The sequence below is a fragment of the Podarcis cretensis genome (assembly GCF_951804945.1).
Source record: "Podarcis cretensis genome assembly, chromosome: 5".
NCBI lineage: Eukaryota > Metazoa > Chordata > Lepidosauria > Squamata > Lacertidae > Podarcis > Podarcis cretensis.
Genome location: NC_137174.1, coordinates 37,530,427 through 37,548,486, shown reverse-complemented (window position 1 = coordinate 37,548,486; position 18,060 = coordinate 37,530,427). Strand labels below are relative to the sequence as shown.

Sequence of the window (18,060 nt, the reverse complement as noted above, 5' to 3'; positions counted from 1 at the left end):
TGAGTTCCAGCTGGGGGTGAAAGCCCTGCATATATAGTTTCCAGAGGGGTATCTGCATGTTAGTCTGCTGCTGCAAAACCAGCAGAGACCCCCATCTGCAGTATACATTTAAAGCAGCACCATAACACTTTAAACAGTCGTGGCTTCTGCCAAAGACGGGAACTGTAGTTTGCTGAGAACTGTCAGAAGTCTCCCAATCCCCTGACGCAGCTGTAATTCTCAGAGTGGTTTAACAACCAAGCCTTCTGGTAATTGTATCTCTGTGAGATCATTCCACAGCCATGGAGACACCGCTGAAAAGCCTCCTCCATGGGGTACACCTCATTCAGAGCAGCAACCACTGAAAGAGCCTGGTCTGTCAGTTGGGATGGCCATTCATCCACTTTCCATACATCAATGTCCACAGCTGCCCCAGCTAGAAGGAAAATTGCCTCACAACAGCCACATAAAATGTCTATTTGAGCACAGCCTTGAAAGGGAAGACAGACTTCAATATCTCCAGATGCCAAAGAGTTACAGGAATACCATCATTTCTCAAATAATGTATTATCTGTAAAGGCTATTTGTTATTGTCAGTCAGTTTCCTTCAAACCTAGTCTTTGCAGGACATTTCCAGCACAAATAAAAAACCCCTCCTTAACATACAGAGATAGATGAATCCGTCTCAGAGGTTTCATTTCATTTCCTCTATTTATTCAGAGCAAAATTGTATTAACGTATAGGCAAGTCTTTAAACTTTGCCAGATCTCCTATACTAATGGCATGCTCCATGCCAAGTAATAAAAGGAAATAAAATTGTTTGCAGACTGGGGTGGGGGGTGGGGATCAAAGAGTTCCTTTGTTCAGATAAAATGACTGCTCTCAATAATGCTCAATTCCGTGCCTCAAAGCACCCTGGAGAACTGCCTGGCTGTGAGCCGGGCTCAATTCCCAGGCCTCTTTCACTATTCTGCATAAACAGCTGGATTGGATTGCTCAGCTCGACAGCAGCCCGGCAGAGCTCTGAGCACGTGGATGGCTCTGGTGCAGCACAGTGGCTGAGCAGCACATGACCTGTGAATCAGAAGTTCCCACTTCAAAGCTTGCTCAGCCCCTTAATTCACGTGAGTGCCCTGAAGCAAGCCGTCACAACTGCTTCCAATCCTTACCAGTGATCCTGGGGTTGGCATTTTGGTAGTACAATTTTCGAATATATTTTTATTTGATTTCAACACTTTTTTTTTTTAAAAAAAAGCACTGTTTCATTACACTTTTACCCCATCTTTCCTCCAGATAACTCGGTACCAGCTACTAAAGGCACAGAAACCTTAGCAAAATGTTTTGCCTTTTCTTCATCTGTTTGGTGCACTGTGGGGTTTGATTTTGTTTTAGTCCCACTAATTCACAGGCAGTCCTTCGCCTTCTCTTTTATTGCCTTCAGCTGAGGAGTGGTTCTGGCACATGAGGAACGATTGCTCTGTTTGCACCAGCGTTGGGCAATAGGAAGTGCTTCCTTGTTGCAAGAGGCAAAAGGACACCTTCTTGCAAGATGAGTAGCTCATGAAGGCTTCTTTGAACTATTTCGACAAGGCAGCTGCTGCGTGCAGGAAGCAATTTGGGCCCGCTACTTATACGGCCTCTGCTTGGTGTCTACATCACAGCCAAATGTTCCTGGGGGAAGCGCGGCATCCAACCACCAAAGGGGAGCTTAGCTGAGCCACGCAGTGAGGCTGCACATGCACCGCAGGCTGAATCAATCCCGCAGCTACCACGGAAAGGCACTTTCAAGAAATCTGTACAGGCTTATTCACACCTTTCTCACCTGTGGGACACTCCTGTGATGAAACAGGAATGGACTCAGTCCCCAATGTCCTGCCTCCTGGACTAGCCAATGTCTGTGTGCTGAGTGCTGTCATCAGCAAAGAAACACTTAAGATCCCCCCCCCCAGATTAATAATTAGAGCCATGGTTCCCAATGTGGGGCACACCCCCCACAGGTGGGCAATTTGATTTTTAAGAGGGGCAATTTGGAAGCTTGTTTAGACCAAGTTAATGGCCTTTTAGACTTCCTCCACATGAATTAGGGTTCACTTTTTGAATAATAAGAATTATATGTCACTGGGGGGGGGTGCATCAGGATTTTAGAGATGGTTAAGTGGGGCATGGCCAAAAAAAGTTTGGGAACCACTTAGTTAGAGGATGGAGACAGCCCAAGCAATGTGGCACATGTGAGATGGGAAGAGGCAGAAATATGGCCCATTCGTACACCAGCAGAGGAACCACATGCATATGACAATCTTGCAGTGTTGCTTTCTAAAACATGGGTACCACTTCCCAGCACAGAGTCATGTAGGATGCTGCCTTATAGCAAGTCAAACCATTGGTCCATCTTGCTCAGTATTGTCTACACCAGCAGTGTCATGTGACAGGGTGTCATGTGAACCTCTCCGTTGTTCTCAGTTGTGAAATATAATAAGCTGAGACGACTCAAAATGAGGGGGAATCTCAGGCCCTAGAAATGGGTGTGTGCGTGTGGAAGTTTCAAGGGACACTTATTATAGCTTTGTCACTGCAGAATATTTTTTGTCCTTCTATAGCTCTTTGGTGACTCCCTCAGAGGAACAGCCTGTTTACAGTAACTAAGTGTAAAGGGAGAGAAAAAGCGACATAAAGCTTTTAAACAATGTAAAAGCAAAACATTGGTATAGGTAGGTATATACTGCAGATATACTAGCCCTGAATATGAAATTCAATAATATACTTGTCAGGTGGTTTAACTGGCTCCATGGGCGCAGTGGGGGGGCAGTTGCCTCCCCTAAATAAAGTAAATAAAAATAGTTAACTGACCAATTGTGTCACAAATAACTCAGTTCTGTCCCCTGCCCCTCAACATAAAGCCTGGCTTCGCCTATGACAGTCGCATGTTCTTCCACCACCAATGCCGTAAACATTGGACTATTTACCAGATAGGTAAATGTATGTCTGCTAAAACTATGCACTTTAATTTCAATAAACATGCATGGAACAAAAAATTCCATTGGTCTAAATCGTGGAACTGAGGGGTGTATGGGAGAGACCTAGTTACTTGAGAATATTTTCTTATTATTTTCTAGGGTGAAATCCTACAGCACAGACATTCACTTCTGCATAAACATGTCTTTACTTATTATTTCCATTTATCATCTGCCCTTCCTCCCTAACAAGACCACAGAGTAACTCGCAACTTTAAAAAAATCAGTAAGAGCATATTAAAGCAGCACTTCAACATATTTCAGACAACCGTTTTGAAAAAGCAGTTTAGAAACTTCATGTAAATGGTGGGCCAAATCCTGGATTGTTAGAAAGAAAGAAAGAAAGGAAGGAAGGAAGGAAGGAAGGAAGGAAGGAAGGAAGAAAGAAAGAAAGAAAGAAAGAAAGAAAGAAAGAAAGGAAAAGAATTTAAATGTTTCCTAAATATGAGCAAGTATTTATTTATCTAAAAAAATTATTCATTAGGCTGCTATTATTTTTTACTATTCCTCCATGCTTAAGCTGGAAACTGCACCCAATATCATATAATTGCAAGGCTGTTTTGCAACATTCTATGTTAATGCCTAAAATCAATTTTATAACTTTTTTTTTAAAAGAGATTACTCATTCCAGATATACTTTTTCTCCTTGACTCTTGTATTTGTCCAAAATGATTTGCAGCTTCACTTTGTCTTCTAAGAAGACGAAGAGGAAGCGAGCATTAAAAAGAAAGAAAGAATTATTTTTGCTTAGACTAGAATATTAATTTAACAAGAGGGGAAGTGGTTTTCGAGGGGCAACCCTGCAGCCACAATCGGAAGTTTTTCATAAAGCTGAGCACACCACCTAGTGGTAGCTTTTGAGATTTGCGCTTTTCATTTTGTTTGCATTTCCGCGTTTTCAGCGCTGTCAAGTGTGGAGAAGGTATCAAACAGTAAACAGAATAAAAATCAAAATTCGAGAATTTGTGCTTTATCCGTTTCCCCTGACATTGTTTGGTTGACCAAAATGTTCATCTGCATACATGCATATACCTCCATTTACAGCTGTTCTGTGTTTTGAGGCAGAGTTGAGCACATGCTGTCTGGTGCTGAATTGCAATCAAAAACATCTGGAACCAGTGGCGTAGCGTGGGGGTGCAGGGGGGGCCGGCCGCACCGGGCGCAACTTCTGGGGTTAGGGCAAATCCACGGGTTAGGGGGCGCAAATCCACGGGTTAGGGGGCGCAAATTACTTGCTTTGCCCCCGGTGCTGACAACCCACGCTACGCCACTGTCTGGAACGGACCAGGTTGGCAAAGGCTGTGGATCAGGATCAGGTTGTTAAATGGTTAATCCATCCCCTGTGGCTTCTCCTGACCCAAGCAATATTCATGTAATAGTGGGTTGACTCCTCTATGAGATCCACTCAGAGTAGACCCATTCCAATGGGTGGTCATGAGTAGCTTGTGCCCATTAATTTAAATGAGTCTTCTGGGAATAGAGCTTAGATACAAGCTTAGTTTTCTCCCTCCCACATTCTTGATGGGAGTGGAAAAGGCACTGCAGTTGCTGCAGGAGACCTATGAGTAATGATGAATGGTGAAAGTAGTTACCAGGAAAGGTAGAGACAGTAACCTAATTCTCACTGAGGTAATAAACCTGTTTCTGTGGTCAGGTTCACTATGAACGCCCTTGGATAGCTCCAGGGCCCAGCACCTGACAGGAGCCACCTGAGCATAGCTGTCAACGTTTCCCTTTTCTTGAGAGGAATCCTATTCGGAATAAGGGAATTTCCCATAAAAAAAGGGAAAAGTTGACAGCTATGCACCTGAGCTGATGCCAGCTAGGCTCCCTGGCACTAGGTGTCAGGAGGCCATTTTAAATTTCCCACAATGCTCTGGGATGCCCAACGTTGCATCACTAGGTAGCATGGTAGGACATTTAAAATAGTAGTTTCTCAGGGACCCACAGTCAGCACTAGGTAGTCCACCTAAGTGGGCACCCCCACACTTTGCCAAGGGGCCCCATAACCCCGGAGCTGGTCCTCTCTAGGATGTACCACAACAGACTGCAGATGGTACCTTATATGATGGAATGCTCTTCCGCCAAATGATGTTTCCTGCATACTGCATTCTAAATCCCACAGAAAGGGTTCAGGCCTAGCTCTCTCCTTGACATGCTTGTTTTCTATTTGAAGGGAATGGTTTCGCATGGGGGATCATTCAGTGAGATGTCGTGTCTAATCTGAATTGTTTCTGAGGCATAGGCTTAGGGCATGGTCAGAGGCAACATGCCCTAGAATGTTTGAGCTAGCCCTGTTCTGCAGATTCTGGGCACTTCCAGATTGTCACTATACTTGGCTGGGATTCAATCACATACAAACATGTTTAGGTTGTGCAATCAAAAAATCGTTTTGGCACTCTTGCACAACAAAACCACTCCTCTCCCCAAATATAGGAAAGTGATGAGAAAATGCATTGGAAAGTGTGGGATAGCAACTGCTTGGCACAATATTATATAACCTCCCAGCAAACAAATCAGAACATATCCTCAGGTCATCTGGACATGGTCTCTGATCAGTTATAATCAAGCACTCACTTTGCTCTGTGGAAATGACCTTTTTGCACAGAAGAACAATGCTCAGAACTTTCCCAATACACTTTCCTTGCATCTCCCAGTCCTAAAACAGCAGCACTTAAATCTAAAATTAGAAGAAAGCTTAACTGGGCCATAACAAAACCATTGCTTTGCAAAGTAAATTCCTTGTGATTAAATTTTCCCAGAACAGTGCTGCAGTCCGCATTACAATACTTATTAGTGTTATCAGCAAAGCCTCATTTCCTGCATATTTAATACATTACATTTGTGTTTCTGAGAGTACACAATATATCTCGCCTAACAGAAAACAAAAAACACTATTTTAAGAAACAGTTTATTCTTCTAAATTTGTTTGCTGTGATGTTATAAAAATATTTTATCAGTGGTTTGTGTGTGTTTTAAAACTTCTGATTAGATTTCAATAACATCTCTTACGAAAAAAAAGTAAAGGGGTTATAGACCTTAGATTAGGATTGCATATTTAAGATTAAAAGAAATTAGGCCTTAAATTTGGAATGTGGGAAGGTAAACAGCGTTTCTGTGCGCTGCTCTGGTTCGCCAGAAGCGGCTTAGTCATGCTGGCCACATGACCCGTAAGCTGTACACCGGCTCCCTCAGCCAATAAAGCGAGATGAGCGCCACAACCCCAGAGTCGGTCACGACTGGACCTAATGGTCAGGGGTCCCTTTACCTTTACCTTAAAGCTCAAACAAGACTTCCTGCTTTGGATATCAGAGGCTTCTTTTGCATTTTAGAGCCACTGAAAACCAAAGCACAGGACAGGAGTAGTGCAGCAGAATAGAACAGTGGGTTTACTGCTGCATCTGAAGATCTGCCACTCACAACCAGCCAGGATAAAAGAGCAGAGCAAATATTTCCTACTTCCCTTCGTTGCGCCAGCTCCAGGCTGCTGCAGCAGAGGTTCTGGGATCAGTCCCCTCTCCAGAAAATGGCCTCTCCATCTCCTAGTCCCCCCCCCCCCGGAATGCCCCATTTGGGATCACCCCATTTTGGCTGGCAGTGGCACTTTCAGCAGACTTTGGGGTGGGGGGTTATGTAGCCATGAAGCCATGACACCTCTGCCTCATCCTAACTCGCTCCGGCAGCACAAACCAGGGGTCAGGATTGCCCTCCACAATTTGCAACCATTGCAGCACAAAAACAGTTGTTTTTTAATCGTGTTGTTAGCAGTTCCCACTCAAATTAAATCCAGCTGGCTTCTTATTTTAAAGCCAACAGTTTTTCGCAAGATGTCATATCAGTTTCACAGCTCTAACATTTTTTTAAAGTTGTGGCTGTGTCTGCTTTAATCACCAAAACGGGTGTGCTGGAAGATGATAACTCAGACAGTGTGTCATGCAGTATTTATTATAAAAGGTAAAGGAACCCTGGATGGCTTTTTGTACTTGTCTTTACATATCTCCACTTTCCTCTGTTTTTGCATCTTAAGTTACATCAATGATGCATAGGACCACCGTCTATGATGCAGCATTCTCTTATTTAGAAAATAAGTCTGATAATTATCCTCTTAAGTTTCCTCAAATGTGGCCACAATTGCCATTGGTGTTTAAAAAATAATAATAATACATATTTTATTTCTATGTGCTTTGACTACACCTGTGATTTTGACGACGGTATTCTGTATAGCAGGCAAAATTTCAACAGGTAAAGCTTCCTTGCTCGCAGTTTTTTCGTGTCAGTGAAAATCGCACCTACAGAATTTGTGCCTGTTAGAAGCTCAGCAGGGCGCAGTGGGGGGGGGGGACCGGGGAGGCAGGAAAGGAGGCAGATCAGAGGGCGCGACGGGCAGGACAAGAAAAGAAGCTATGGGGCGCGGGGCGGGGTTCGACGAAGGACTGAACCATCAGTTCTGCTGAGCAGCCACAGCTGAGCCCTGGCATCTCTGACATTTTATCCAATCGTAAGCCATGGCTGAGTGAAGCGATCCCGAGCGAGCAGCGCAAGGGGTCCCCGCAAGGCGACCGCCGATCAGTTCACAGGATCGCGCGCACGGATCCCTCCCCACGTGCTTTTCTCTCGCCTCCTGCCGCCGCCGCCGCCGCGCACGAGACGTAGGGAACAAGGCGTCCCAGTGCCGCCCCGACTGCCAAACCCAAACGGACAGATAGTGTGGAAACCGTCGCGGCTTTCTCTGCCTCACCTTCTCCTGCAGCACCGGAGGATGCCCAGAAGCCCGGGAAGCACAGACGACGCTTGGATCTGGCCGCGAGAGGAAGGCAGCGAGCGAGAGGCGTCGGGGAACTTTCGCTCTCGGATCCGCGTTCATTCCAACTAGCCAACCTGCTGCTAACCAAGATCTTTCTGCCGCGGCGTCGGCGGCGCTGCGCGAAGCTCTTGATGCGCCCCTTCCAGGCTCGGGATCGAGTGCTTCCCCACGATGCTTGCGGGAGCCGCAGCCGCGTCTCTGATGCAGTCGAAGAGGCGGCGGGGACCCAGCTCTCTGGGGCGCGCGGGTGGCGGCCATAGGAGATCGTCCTGGACGGCGCTCGGCGCCGGGAGCCCCTGGGCGCCCTCTGATGGAGAACGCCTCCAACGGCAGCCAGGGGCCCCTGGAGCCCCGGGCCCCTGGCGGGAATGGGGTGGTGCTAGGCGTCTGCTTGCTCTGGCTGCTGGTTTTGAGCACTTTGCTGGGCAACACCCTGGTCTGCCTGGCCATCGTCCGGTTTCGCCACCTGCGCGCCAAAGTCACCAACTGGTTTGTGCTGTCACTGGCCTCGTCTGACCTGTGTGTGTCCCTGCTGGTCATGCCCTGGCAGGCAGTCACTGAGGCGGTGGGCGGGGTGTGGCTCTTTGGCACCCGTTTCTGCGACACGTGGGTGGCCGCCGACATCATGTGCTCCACAGCCTCCATCCTCCATCTCTGCATCATAAGCCTCGACCGCTACTGGGCCATCGCCAGCCCCTTCTGCTACGAGCGGCGGATGACCCGGGGCCTGGCCTCCACCATGATCGCCCTGGCCTGGACCCTCTCTGTCCTCATCTCCTTCATCCCTGTCCAGCTCCATTGGCACAGAGTCGAGGAGCAGGAGGGGACTGACCTACAGTTGCCACGTTGTGACGCCCAGCTCAACCCCACATATGCCATCACCTCCTCCCTGGTCAGCTTCTACATCCCCGTGTCCATCATGATTGGCACTTACGCAAGGATCTACTGCATCGCCCAGGCTCAGATCCGCCGCATCTCGTCTCTGGAAAAGGCCAGAGGGCTGGGCTTTGTGCAGGGGAAAGAGCCTGCCTCTTCGCTGCGCAGTTCGCTCTGCAAGGAAACCAAGGTCCTCCAGACGTTGTCCATCATCGTGGGGGTATTTGTCTGCTGCTGGCTGCCTTTCTTTGTCCTTAACTGCCTGCTACCCTTTTGCGAACTGAGGCCAGGCAGCGGGGTTTCTGGGCAAGCTCTCTGCGTCAGCCAGACGACTTTCCGCATTTTCATGTGGCTTGGCTGGGCCAACTCCTCGGTCAACCCAGTGATCTACGCTTTCAATGTGGACTTTCGGAAGGCTTTCAGCAGCCTGTTGGGCTGCCACCGCCGCCCTTGTTGGGCTCCAGGCAGGTCCGCCGTGGAGAGAGTCAACCTAAGCCACGAGCTGGTCTCCTATCACCACGACTCCTCCTCCCACAAGAGCGGAGGAGAGCCAGTTCCATCGCCTCTCCCCACCACTGCTGCCTGGCATCGATCCCTGCCCCACACAGTGAGCTCCCAAGGAGAAGGCGAGAGCAATGGAGGAACCCTGCCAGAGAAAGAGATATTGTCCTCACGTCAGGCCGCTCAGAGGAGCAACAGCAAAAACCTTCACCTGCCAGCTTTGCTCCCCTCTGAATGTGAGGCTGTAGTATCTTTGGAGACTCTTGATCCCTTTGCAGAGATTACTGGGCACTAGAATCTTTACTGCCACATCCCAGCAGTATGTGGATGGGACCATGTAGTGGCCACAAAGGAACACAATCACATAAGAAGAGTCCTGCTGGTTCAGACTGAAGGCATATCTAGTCCAGCATTTTCTTTTCCCCCAATGGCCAACTAGATGTGAATAGGAAGCCCACAAACAAGACACGAGGCCTTTCGCTGTCTCCTACTGTTGTTCCCCAATGACTGGTATTCAGAGGTGCACTGGCTCTGATTCTGGAGGTATCACATAGCTGTCAGAACTACTTATTTATTTAGGGATATCTATGCTGTCCAATCAACTGTGAGGATGGCTCACTTGTTGTTGGCATCTGTCTGTCTTAGGAGATAATGTAAGAGTGCGCCTTCAGGGTAAAGTCAAACAGCTTTAGTCAAACAGAGTTACAGCACCTGCTGTGGCTGTAGACATTGATATAGGAGACACATGTTTGATTGCAGCTGGGACAGATGAAGGTGTCCAGTTTTGCTTCTACAGGTGCACCTTAGTGTTTCTCCTCTCTGTGCTCCACCCAGCGGTCATTCCTCCTCTGGTCATTGCTATGGATACACGTCCTGTCTGTCTGTCTCCAGGGGTTCACTATTACATGTTTAATAGCCACTGATAGCTCTATCTGCCATGCATGGCTTTTTCACAGTTGGGATCATTCCTAACTAAAATGGCAGGGCCCGATCACTTGGGACCCATCCATTGGCACCCAGCTCATATGGTTGGGTCCAATGAAGTTTTGCATGTTTGATCAGAACAGAAGTCCTAGCGTGTGCAGTGGGTCTTATGCCTAGGTAAGTGTGCATTGGTTTGGAGCCTTAGACATTACTCCTGAATCTGCAACTCTGCACGAAAGTTCTTTCCTGCATAACTGAGTAGCGATCTACTAGTCTTTCTCTTAGGGTGTATCTAGAGGCAATGGTAAGACTGAAGGTTGATTGTCTAACACAGGCTTCCTCAAACTCGGCCTTCCAGATGTTTTGAGACTACAGTTCCTATCATCCCTGACCACTGGTCCTGTTGGCTAGGGATCATGGGAGTTGTAGGCCAAAAACATCTGGAGGGCCGAGTTTGAGCAAGCATGGTCTAACACCAGAGCCATGATTCCCAACTCTGTGATGTGAGAGGAGCTGAAACAGATATTTAAGAAATTGAAGTACAGTGGTACCTTGGGTTAAGAACTTAATTCGTTCTGGAGGTCTGTTCTTAACCTGAAACTGTTCTTAACCTGAAGCACCACTTTTGCTAATGGGGCCTCCTGCTGCCGCTGCGCCTCCGCTGTTCTCATCCTAAAGCAAAGTTCTTAACCTGAGGTAATATTTCTGCATTAGCGGAGTCTGTAACCTGAAGCGTATGTAACCTGAGGTACCACTGTATCTTAATGCATTCACCAGTCTTTGGAACAGGAAGCCCCCATGTGCAACACTTATCTGCCCCCACCCTCTTTCACTCTGCCAAGATATTGGTGCTGACATCATCCTGATCAGTGTTGGAGGAACCCTCTCTGCTGAGGGGCGGGGCAAATCGCCTGGTGACGCATGTGTGATGTCTGTAGGGACTGTGCACATGTGACGTCTGCAGGGACTGCGCACGCGGCAGCCCATATGGTCACCACGCGAGCAGCAGCCCATACGGACGCCCGTACGGACACTGCGCACAAGCGGCAGCCCGTGCGGACTGTGCAGGCATGGCAGCCTGTACAGACGCCATGCGAATGCGGCGTGAGCGGTGCCCACACCGACTGTGTGCGCACCCTCCATCACTCTACAGCTGGGGGAGGCAGCGGGCCATCTTGTCACCGCCCCGGGCACCCCCTGCACCCCCCTTTGTACACCCCTGATCCTGATTGCCCTAAGCACGGGGTGGGGAACGTGTGGCTCTACAGATGTTGCTTTCGATATTGTTGGACTGCAATTTCCACCCCAAAGCAACCAACTGTCATCTGTGCATGTGCAACAGCTGTCTCAAGTGTAGAAACCTAAGTTTCACTGCAAAGTGAATGTGGCTCACGTTTGCAAATGGGATGGCAGCAAGATAGGTATGAATTTGGGCCAATGCCATGTGTACACAGCTTCAAGCACCAGCAGTAGGAGTGTGCTGGAGCTACAGTAAATGTGTACAAGAGCCTAAGGCTTTGATGGCACTGTGAGTTCCTGTTGTTGCAGAGCAGCTGTAGAAGGGTGGACTGGACTGAGAAAAGCATTATCATCTGCTTCATTACCAGGGATGTGAAGACAGATGGTTAATTGCATGTTTCTGTACATATATAAATATGTGCTTTGACATTATGGTAATGAGCTGTGTAAATTATGCCCAGGCGCAGTGCAGTAATTATTTCACATCTTACTGTGCTGCCCACAACTTTTAACAGAGCTGTACAATTTATAATGTTAAATCTTCTTTGAGGGTAACTGAATGTATAAATCAATGGAAGTTTATTTTTGTCTTCCTCTTGTATGTATGTTTAAAGCCCCCCAAGATCTCTATTAAAACAATACTCTACAAGTTATGTAAAATACATCATGTGGGGCACAGTTACCTAGCCTCTGTGCTTGTATTTAACAGGGCTTGCTCTGGGCTTAAAATATCATCTATTGCATTGGTATTTAAGCTTGTATAGGCTGCTGCTCTATATTGGGATTACGCTGTTCAAAAGAAATGTGAAGCCAGTGGGGTTGCACAAGTTCTAATGAAGATATGATTATATGGGAAATGTAATTATTTGTTTCTCTTTTTTATGGTTCTGTTTGGCTCTCTGGAAAATGAAATCTTCTAGCAGAAATGCATAAGGGGGAAAAATCCAACTTGGCTATTAAAGAAAGGCTCTTTAAAAGCTTGGTACAATTTTGCCAAAATGAACACTTCTTTCATTTGAATCCAGTGTAATAATACAGCTACATCAAACAGGCGTACTGTTTTCCTATCCTTTTGTCTCAGTGACAAAAATCATGTTGACAAGAACAGCCATAATCTGTATTACCTCTAGATTTTGTAGCATTTTTGCCAGGTCACCAGATCAAGACTCATTACATGGTCCAAGCTCTCACACTGGTATATTGAGGTTTTTTAAAACACTCCAATCTAGCAAGGGAGCTGCTACAGATCTGTTTTTGAATTGGGAAATGCATGCATATAGTTTTCATAGATGGATTTCAGGCACCGTGGCTATCAAGGCTTGGAGGCAGAAGTCCAAGGTCCCACTCAGGAAAGTGAGTAGGAGATTGCCCAAACAGACCTACCACTTTTGAATTAAGTCAGTAATGCACAAGACCAACTAAAGCAGAGGTGGGAAGACTTTGGCCCTCCAGATGTTGTCAATGGCTGTCTCATCCCTGGCTGTTTGCTATGGTGGCTGAATCTGATGGAGTCAAACAACATCTGGAGGACCAAAGATGAGCTAACCCCTAGTTAATATGATGGGTCGCTGGTATATGGGAACCCCTGTGTGCCCCCAAATCTGCTCTGAGGACATGCAAGTGGCTGGATGGGGGAGAAGACAAGCTGGAAGTCCCATGCACACATGGATTTCTGTTGCACAAGCGAGCAGACATCATTAGATGTCGCCCATTGTCTGTTTGAATGGACTTGATTTACATTTGCACAAGGAATGTAATATTAGGCCAGCAAAATCTTAACACTTTTTCCTGAGAAGGTTGTATTCAGATGAAACCCAGTCAAGTCATTATGTAAGTAGTCAGTTGGATATATTTCACTAAATGTTTTATATAAATTATAAAGGATTAAAAGTACTTTGCAAAATTATTGCTTGCCCCTACAGAAATGGAAAAGATTGCTTTATGCATATTGCCAATTTTTCCATAAAATAAAGTCATGAATGCTGACTTAGCAACAAAGTTTTATATCTGTTGAGTATAATTCTATACAGTTGACGGCAGTCTGAATGTATGATTGTTTTCTCAGAAATGCAAGTAGCAGTCAGATCACCAATATCCATTTTCTTGCAAAACACTTAACTGAGGGTATGTACGCATTAGTGGCTTAAACACAACAAGGTCACACACACACACACCATTTCCCATTACTCTTGGGGGAAAACCATTACAATTAAAGCAGAATTTGGTGGGTATACAGTACATTGGTTTGAAACAAAAAGGCTGAAATATAACAAAGTGAAAGCTAGCATGGGAATACAGAATATTAATCACTACAGAGCTGGGGGGAAATTACAGTTCTTCCTGGGTGAATGAAAGTGCCATGAACTTTGCTAGCTTTAGATACAACTGCCAGGCATTTTATATGCTCTCTCGGCCCCAAAGTGGAGATGAGTGATGCACCCCATAATCAAATTCGACTGGACTTAACTGCCCAGGGGTCCTTTACCTTTTACGTATATTTCTTCCAAATTAGTAGCACTGCGATTTTGAAAGTGAGCTCTACTTTGAGCAGAACTGAACTTACTATTATTATTACAGAAACAGAACTCTAGGAATAATTATCTAGACAGAGTTTCAATATGGGCCCCTAGGTTACGTAGCAGTATGGCTCATTATACCGTTCCAAAATAGCAGTGATCCTTAAGAAGAAACTGTGATGCATCCATCTGTTTCACTTGAGCTCCAAATGAACCTCTTGTCAAGAAACCTATCAACAGCTATGCCGCCATATCCCAGTATTCCCTCTTTTGGCCCCCAAAGTGCCTTTGAACATAAAGCAGATATGTGATATTCATTACTAAACCGGGCACAAAGACGACAACAACTGGGAGTAAAAATAAAAGTCTTAAACGGTTCCCCCTATCTGAGTTTTAGTAAAATGAGCTCATTGGCTGGATTATGTGACAACACATCCTCACAGCTAGCAAATCTGTTGGGTAACTTTAGGTCAGTCATTATCTCTTAGTCCATGTTACCCCACAGGCAGAGGTCGGGGCTAGCCAACCGTGGTGAGCAGTGAGCGTCCCGGGGGTTGGGGCGGTGATATCACACCCCCTCAGGGATGACACCTGGGGTGGACCGCACCCACCACACCCCCTTCCTCCGCCAGTGTCCACAGGGTCATTGTGAAGATAACGGGTGAGGAGAACACTACCCCAACCTCTTTTTGGGTGGGGGGAGAGTAGGATAATAGATATTTTTGTGGAGGAAGGGGGAGACCCACATTTGCAGTTTGCATCTCCCCTGCCGAGAGCCTGAGGGTCCCGTTCCTGCTTCTCTCCACCTGGCCTAGGGCGGGGCCTGACTGGCCTCATAAGGACTGCTGCTTTGGCTGCTGCCCAGCACGGACTGGGGTATTGGGGGGAAAGTTTCATTGGGAGATTTTGCTGTTGTTACGGATATTAACTTTTTGTATCGTCGTTTTTATGTGGAAATGGTCCAGTTTGGTTATGTAGTTTTTAATGTGTTTTATTTATTTTTATGACCACTTTGCTATGTTTGTAATTATGCAAATCTTTTCATATTGTAAGTCGTCTTGAGCATTGTTTTAACTGTGGAAAGGCGGCATACAAATAAAATGATGGTGGTGATTACCAAAAGAAAAGAAGAAAAGAAAGTCCAGTGAACATTAAAATGCTCCCTACGCATGATCTGGATCAGGCCCCCATGCTGGGAATTTGAAGAAGAACAGAAGTCAAGTGTAGCTTCTCCCTCATCACCTTGATTGGGGTCTGATTATGTGCAAACAGTACAACGGATATTTTGACACATTTTCTCAACTGTGCCACGTTGCACACCCTCAGTGGGATTCTCCTGCAACCGTGTAGAACTGCCACACCTTCCATCGCAAGGCACACATTTTTTCAGAGCCGACTTTGTAGTAAGCACTGAAAGAGTTTGCTGGCAGTTCTATTTGTTTTTTGCTAGAACATTTTTACTCCATTAATTTTGGCCGTCATTTGAATCCCCACACCATAGCGAGCGTGTTTACATTTTGTTCGATATCTTTACAGCTTGCAAGGTCTGTGGGAAGAAAAGAACAGGCTGTGAATATACCTCCACCTCCACATTCATCCCTGTCATTCTCCCTGTTCCTGTCTCCTGATTCACCTCCACATATGTTCATCCTGGTCATGCAAATAAACTTCCTAGTTTCTCTACCAACACAGTGTTCCCATGCATTCTGACACCTGTGCATTGCTCCAGCAGCTGTCCTGAGCATCTATTTTGGTAGAAGGAAGAACATTCCTCAGCTGTCTAGATGATGATGATATCACCTTGTGTTGGGATGGAGAACCTGTGGCCAGCTGTTGTTGGAGCCAACTCCCATCAGCCACAGTCAGGGATGTTGAGAGTTCGCACCAGAAAATCTGGAGAGTACTAGAGTCCAAGCACATGATTTAACACACAAGCTACAATTCCCAGGATTATCTGAGGGAAGCTATGTCCTTTAAATGTGCATTAAATGTATGCTGTGGATGTGACCTTGGTGACTTTTCTGGTTGAAGTGAGACTTGAAGGACAGTGTCCTCAGCTGACAATCTTAGTTCATTTTGGAGCAGTCATACTAGCAGGAAGTGAAAAATGAAATTGTTTGTTAGTCATAGCTCGTTTTTGGAGAACCTCATTAGCCTCCCATTTTTGTTATGTTTACCCTAAGGAACTGTGGGTTCTTGGTCACTATCCCATCCTCAGTCCATACCCTCTTCAAAATAGCCTCATATTGTTGGCAGCTTTTGGGGGACAACATATGGCTTTTAAAAACGTAAGAATAGTCCTACTGGATTAGGCCAAAGTACCATCTAGTTCAGCATCCTGTCATAGGACCCAACCAGGGGCCTTTAGGAAGCTCACAAGACCTGAGTGCAACAGCAACTATTTATCTATTGGAAAGTTGGTCATCTGATTGGTGGCATCTACAAATCCCCATGTTACGCATAGCACTCTGAAACCCTGTTAATCAGCTGCTCATCAGTGAGGCTTTAAAGCACTGCACAAGGCTGTCTGCAAGTGCCACACTGGGTGGGTTTGCACTACAAAAAAAGCTGGTCACCTAACATTGTTACGTGATGTCAGATGATTAAGAGCTGAGCAGCCTCCATGCTGAACTTGGCCTTTGGGGCAAAGCCAGCCACGGTAGTGGATTCTAAGTAGAAATGAGTGTAAGGTTAGCATTAAAGCCATATGAAAATTAGACTTGCAAGGACAGATTTCAGTGAACGGCATTACACCTTTGGAAAGCTGTTTTCATTCTCAGAGAAATCTATCTGTTCCCAGTAGCTGAGCTCCTGAGAGTGCAGCAGAGATTCTCAGAACAGTGTAGTCCTGCTTTGAAAGCTAACCATAGTTATCGCCCCTGTCATTATGAGCTGCTTCATGTTCAAGCCAGTGTGGTGTGCTAATAAATCCTTTGGTTCAGAAGCTTAAGGTATGGTAATTGTCTCAGAGATTTCAGTAACACGCAGGATGATAACTGTGTAGTGTATTTCAGGCTGAAAATGACCTCTTTCTCCCTAGATCAATGCATTTTCATTCTATCCAAGTCCTATTTCCACAGTGTGAGGCAGAAGCCGCTCATGTTTTAAATCATTTTTGGTATGCAAGTGATATAAGAAAGTGCAATTTTGCATCCAAATGAAGGCTGGGGTTGCCTACCTTCTGGCTATTATGATTGCCAGTAAGCTGCATCAGGGAAGTTGGCAGAGGCTTGAGTGCTGGTTTGATAGTGTCATAGATCTAGAGTACCAGAGTCTGTTAGTGAATAGGAGAAATTAATAAACACTAGTATTTACATAATACTTGAGATATGAGGGGGAAATAGAAGCTGCAGAACTGTGCCAGACAATTAGCAAATGAGCCTGGCCAGGCTCGTTAAATGCAGAGCTATTAAGGAACAATGGGGAACCAGTATTTAGCCATTTAGGGTCATTGGCAATGGAAAAGAACTGTCCCCCTCCCCAACCAGGAGGTGGTGTGTATGTGTGTGATGTCACAGGAAAATTTGTCCTTTTTGAAATCTAAAGGTATTCCAGAAAGAAGGAGGAAATACGCAAAACCATCTTGGCACTGGCTGGAGGAGGTTGCACTGAGAAATTGGGAGCCATGACTGACCACTGCTTTGGACCCAGCCTTGCTGAAGCTATGAGAGGGGCAAGGAGAGACACTCTTGGGATATAATGTTCTGCACCCCATCCATTGAAGGTACAAAATGAACCATATTTCTTAAAAGACACTAGCCTCCGCTGTGTCTTAATTTTTCCAACAGAAACACAACAGTGGGTGATCTCTTGGAACCCCCAGGAATTTGGCTACCCCCTTGGCAGAGATTAGGGGTGGTGTGCAACCTTCCTAACAGTATGTTTACTCAGAAGTATGCTTCAATGGGATTTTCTCCCGGTAAGTGGTTCAATCCAATGCACACACTCCTGGAAGTAAGTAAGCTCCATAGAACATAATAGTGCATTGTCCTTCTGAGTAATTATCCTTAGGGTTTCACTCTAAGGATCTGAAATAGAAAGCTCTTGCTCCAAAACTCGTGTATGTTGCAGACCCACTAGAGATGCGAGCCACATTTTTCCTGCCACAGCACTGTAACTTCAGCATGAGTGACCCCTGCCTTAAAGGGAAGCTGTGAGCAATTCTGAAGCTTCTCCCACAGACACTGTATATTAATTATATAGACTCAGT

At 46.0% G+C, this 18,060-nt stretch overlaps 1 pseudogene across 1 annotated transcript; it reads left to right on the top strand.

Moving 5' to 3' along the window:
* The first annotated feature begins 6,963 nt into the window (after window positions 1-6,963).
* LOC307217431 (D(1)-like dopamine receptor pseudogene) lies at window positions 6,964-9,656 on the top strand (annotated as a pseudogene). The gene has a single exon. The product of its transcript is annotated as a D(1)-like dopamine receptor pseudogene (transcript).
* Window positions 9,657-18,060: the final 8,404 nt, after the last annotated feature.